The following is a 5,693-nucleotide window of genomic DNA, read 5'->3' on the forward strand; positions in this document are numbered from 1 at the left end:
AGGTAGACGTGGTCCACATTGGGCCTTGGGTATTGGGTTCGGGAGCTGATATGTGGTGTGTGAGGATAAGAATAGATTCTATGCACAGCACTTTTGCCCGGGATTGGTGCATCAGCCCAAACCCATGCCTGGATGCATCCATGTTTGGACACGTGCCCCACATGCATGGAAGGAGCCCACGAATCATAGGGAGAGATAGAGAAAGTGGTCCCAGTGGGTGTCACTCCCCTGGATGCCTATGGACCTGTGTGACTTTCTGAAGCTTGTGTTGTCTCTTCTCATCACTTCCCAGGTGGAATAAGCAGGATGCAGATATCAGGGATAGTAAGCTAGGCCTATACTGTGTAAAATGTGATGCCAGCCAGCCATGACTCCCCAGTAGGCACAGGGCATGTTTTGTGTGGTCATGGGGGCACAGTCATCGTGGTGTTAAGCAGTGCTTCTCTGCCAAATCCTACTGGTTTTCTTTCCAGGGCACACCAAGCTGCCTACCCAGTCCTGGGCCTGACTCCTCTTGTTCCCCGGGGACTTGGCCCTGGGGTTCCCCCAAGGGTCAACATGTTTGAACTCCTCAGCTGTCCTTGGGTGGAGTCCAGCAATGTTAAATGTTCAATGCCCTTAAATGTGCTTGGATTGACTATGATATGCATTCCTTGGACATTTGAACAAAATAAGTGAGGAATCCTTACCATCACCCTCATTGAAACTGATGTCTAGCATGTGAGTCTGACAGTGAACACACAGGAGGGACACATGTCGTTCAATAGCTTTGGTGGCAGCTGCGAGTGTGTATAATGTATACAAGTGGCCCCCTTCAGGCAGGAAAGGCTCACTGGCAGGGGGAGACCCTGCTCCCATCTGTAAGGGGTTATCTGGGGGAACCAGGGCCATCAGAGTGCACACATCTGGCACCCCTTAGAGGAGCTGGTGAGGGTACATATGACAGTTCAGCTTACCCACTAGCCCGCATTTGGGCTGCCTTTAAGCCATTGAGGGCCTACCCCCACCGCTTTATTTCCTTGTCCTTTTAAGGGCTCGGAAGGTTTATATAGATAAGAGAAGGGTACGAGGCCAAGCCCAGACAATTCCCCCTTCACAGCTTCTCCCTGAGATTAGGACAGGTAGCTTCTTGTGTCAGTTGGGCAGACTCAGGGAGCTTTGGGTCTTGGGAGGTTGACACCAACTAAGCTGACTGAACCTTTTGGGAAAGAGGGTCCTATAGGAGGTGGCCATGATCATGGTTACAGGGACATGGGAGTGACATCATGGGGCTATGGCCAGGGGTGATGTTATCAGTCTGAGGCAGAGATGGAGATGGCTAGACACTTCTCAGGAAGGTTTCTGTATGGCTCCTCAGGGAAGGATGTGTGGGTGATTCTTCCACTGTCCCAGATTTTCCCTGATGGGAGGCCCATAATAGATAAGGATCCCTGGTGTAGGTTCAATGATGATCACACAGGATGCTTATTATCTTGGGGTGTGAATTGTTTCGTTGTGGGTGTAGATGACACCAGCAGGTGGTTGCTTTCATGGTGCCTGGCTGTGATCCAACAGGCCGGTTGATTCTGTGAACAAATGTCCTTTCCCTCCCCACCACCTGCCTCCCATTGGTGTGGAGCTGAAGGTGTTTTTGGGGAGAGTTGGGTTTCGTTTGTGTAGCCATCCCAATCCACTTCCCTAAGGGAAGGGATTTTCTGCTGGAAGGCAGTGGGCACCACCTCATGGAAAGCAGGGAAACCATTGCCATGAGAATGGCTCTTGGAATAGGGGCATGAGAGACCTAATCCTATTTGATCATGGTGAATAATTCCACTTGATCATGGTGAATAATTCTTTTAATGTACTGTTGAATTTTTTTTGCTAGTATCTTGTTGAGAATTTTTGCATCCATGTTCATCAGGCATATTAGCCCATAATTCTCCTTTTATGTGGAGTCGTTTTCTGGTTTTGGAATTGAGTTAATGTCAACTTCATAGAATGAGTTTGGAAGCTTTACCCCCATTTTTTTTTTGGAACAGTTTGAGAAGAGTACATATTAACTCTTCTTTAAATGGTTGGTAGAATTCCTCCAGGAAGCCATCTGGCCCTGGACTTCTGTTTGTTGGGAGATTTTTGATAACTGATTCCATTAATTTGCTGGTTATGGGACTGTTCAAATTTTATATTTCTTCCTGTTTGAGTTTTGGTAGTGTGTGAGTGTCTAGGAATTTTTCCCTTTCTTCCAGATTGTCCAGTTGATTGGCATATAATTTTTTCATGGTATTCTCTTATAACTGTATTTCTGTGTGTTGGTTGTGATCTCTCTTTCCTTCGTGATTTTATCTATTTGGGTCCTCTCTCTTTTCTTTATGATAATTCTGGCTAAGGGCTTATAAATTTTATTTATTCTTTCAAAAAACCAGCTTTTACTTTCATTGATCGATTCTACGTTTTTTCTTTCTATATCATTTATTTCTGATATAATCTTTATTATTTCCTTCTGCTGGCTTTGGACTTTATTTGCTGCTCCTTTCCTCGCTCCTTTAGGTATAATGTTAAGTTGTATATTTGGGATCTTTCTTGCTTCTCGAGATAGGCCTGACTGCAATGTACTTTCTTCTTAAGACTGACTTTGATACATCGCAAAGGGTTTGGACTGTCGTGTTTTCATTTTCATTTGCTTTCCATGTATTTTTTTATTTATTCTTTAATTTCCTAGTTAACCCATTCATTTTTAGTATGATGTTCTTTAACCTCCATATATTTGAGGGATTTCCAAATTTTTTCTTGTGAATGATTTCAACTTTCATAGTGTTGTGATCTGAAAATATGTATGATGTGATCTTGATCTTTTCGTACCTGTTGAGGGCTGATTTGTGACCCAGTATGTGATCTATTCTTGAGAATGTTCCATGTGTACTCCAGAAGAATATGTATTCAAGGGATGCCTGGGTGGCTCAGTCAGTTGGGTATCTGACTTCGGCTCAGGTCATGGTCTCACAGTTTGTGAGTTCGATCCCTGTATCAGGCTCTGTTCTGACAGGTCAGAACCTAGAGCCTGCTTCAGTTTCTGTGTTTCCCCCTCTCTCTGCCCCTCCCATACTCATGCTCTGTCTCTCTGTCTCTCAATAATAAATAAACGTTAATTTTTTTTTTAAAAAAGAAGAATGTGTATTCTGCTTTAGGATGAAATTTCTGAATGTATCTGTTAAGACCATATTGTCCAGTATGTCATTCAAATCCATTGTTTCCTTCTTTATTTTCTACTTAGATGATCTGTTCATTGCTATAAGTGAGATATTAATGTATTCTACTATTATGGTATTATTATTATAAATGGGTTTCTTTATGTTTATTATTAATCAATTTATATATCTGGGTATTTCAAGTTGGGGGCATAAATATTTACAACTGTGAGATATTGATGGATAGACCCCTTAATTATGGTATAATGCCCTTGTTCATCTCTTATTACAGTCTTTGTTTTAAAGTCTAGTTTGTCTGATATAAGTATGGCTACTATGATTTCTTTTGACATCCATTAGTATGATAGATGGTTCTCCATCCCCTTACTTTCAATCTGCAGATGTCTTCAGGTCTAAAATGAGTCTCTTTCAGGTACAATATAGATGGATCTTGGTTTTTTATCCATTCTGAAACTATGTCTTTTGACTAGAGCATTTAGTCCATCTACATTCAGAATGGTTATTGAAGGATGAAGCTGGTGCCGTTGTGTTGCCCATAAAGTTGGTGTTTCTGGTGCTTTTCTCTTGTTCTTTATTGTCTCTGTTGCCTTGGTCTTTTTTTTTTCTCCACTGAGAATCTTCCTTAAAATTTCTTGCAGGGCTGCTTCAGTGATCACAAACTCCTTTAGTTTTCATTTGTCTGGGAAAGTCTTTACCACTCCTATTCTGAATGACAGCCTTGCTAGGTAAAGAATACTTGGCTGCATAATTTTTCTATTCAGTACATTGAATATTTCCTGCCACTCCCTTCTGACCTGCGAAGTTTCAATAGATAGGTCTGCTGGTAACCTTAGGTGTTCACCTTTATAGATTAAGGAACTTTTTGTCCCTAGCTGTTCTCAGAATTCTCTTTATCTTTGTATTTTGCAAGTTTCTCTATGATATATCATAGTGTTGACCTGTTTCTGTTAATTTTGATGGGAATTCTCTGTGACTCTTGGACTTGAATGCCTGTATCTTTCCTCAGATTAGGGAACTTCTCAACAATAGTTTGTTCAAATAAAACTTCTGCCCCTTTTTCCCACTCTTCTTCTTGTGGGACTCCTATGATATGGATATCATTTCATTTCATGGAATCACCTAATTCTCTAATTCTCCCCTTGTGACCTAATAATTTCCATTCCCTCTTTTTTCAGCTTCATTATTTTCCATAATTGTATCTTCCATATCACCTGTTCTGTCTTTTGCTTCTTCAATCCTCATCGTCGCTTTATTCAGTTTGTTTTGCATCTCAGTTTTAGCAATTTTTATTTCTTCCTGACTAGATGTTAGGTCTTTGATATCTGCAACAAGTGACTGTCTGGTGCCCTCTATGTTTTTTTCAAGCCAAGCTAGCAGTCTTATGACTGTTGTTCTAAATTACTGTTCAGATTTGGGGCACCTTGGTGGCTCAGTCGGTTAAGTGTCCAACTTCAGCTCATGTCATGATCTTGTGGTTCATGGGTTCAAGCCCCACGTCAGGCTCTGTGCTGACAGCTCAGAGCCTGGAGCCTGCTTTGAATTCTATGTCTTCCTCTCTCTCTGTGCCTCCCACACTAACACTCTTTCTCTTTCTCTCTCAAAAATAAACATTAATTGTTTAATAAATAAAATAAATAAATTATTATTCAGATTTATCACTTACATCTGTTTTGAGCAAGTTCCTGGATGTGTTTTTTTCTTGACCTTTCTTTTGGGGGAGAATTTCTCTGTCTTGTCATTTTTTATAAATTTCTGTGTCTGCATGTTTTTAATGCTTGTTATGTTTCCTGCACCTAAGAGCACTGTTATATTAAAAATGGCTTATACACTGTCCAGTGCCTGTCAGTTCAGGAAGTGTTTCTGGTGCATGATGTGTGCGCTCTGCTGATGTGTTTTAGCTGCTCTTCCCGACTGGTCAGTCCTCTGCAGATATCCTCCTTGCTTGCAGTGGTCGGGTTCAACACCCCAATCTGGGACCCAGCAAGGCATGGGACCCAGAAAGACATGGACCCACTCTACCCTCCAGAGAAGATCCCTACAGCACTGTGCTTGGCACTGTTCTGTCTCAGAAAATCCATTGCATGGCCACACAGGTACCTGGAGCTTATGGTGAAACACAGTAAAAAGCTGCAGCCACTTTATCTGCCCTCTGCACACACCTGTGTACCCTGTGGTTGAATGGTCACTTAAAGGCACCAGCAAAGTCTTTTGTCCTTGGAGAGGCATTATACCCTCTTTCAAATGCTCTCCAAGAAGGGTAACTTTCTCCCCCAGTTCAACCAAAGGGATCCCCACACCACACTGTCTGATATCCACTCCTGGGCTTCCCCTTTATTCTCCTCAGGAAAACCACAACCAGCCTGGATACACTCCAGCAAATGGTGCAGACTTTGAAGAACTCAGAAATTGAGTTCCACTGTTTATAAAAGCTTGTAATAGTCAGTTTTTCACTATTCCCCCATCAATGGTTTTGAGGGAGTGCTTTTCTTGTGAAAACTCAATGCATTG

The 5,693-nt window shown here is 42.0% G+C and overlaps 1 pseudogene; it reads left to right on the forward strand.

Annotated features, from left to right (window-relative positions):
• The first annotated feature begins 630 nt into the window (after positions 1-630).
• Positions 631-715, forward strand: LOC122223386 (annotated as a pseudogene).
• Positions 716-5,693: the final 4,978 nt, after the last annotated feature.

Source organism: Panthera leo, chromosome B3 (assembly GCF_018350215.1).
Source record: "Panthera leo isolate Ple1 chromosome B3, P.leo_Ple1_pat1.1, whole genome shotgun sequence".
Lineage (NCBI taxonomy): Eukaryota > Metazoa > Chordata > Mammalia > Carnivora > Felidae > Panthera > Panthera leo.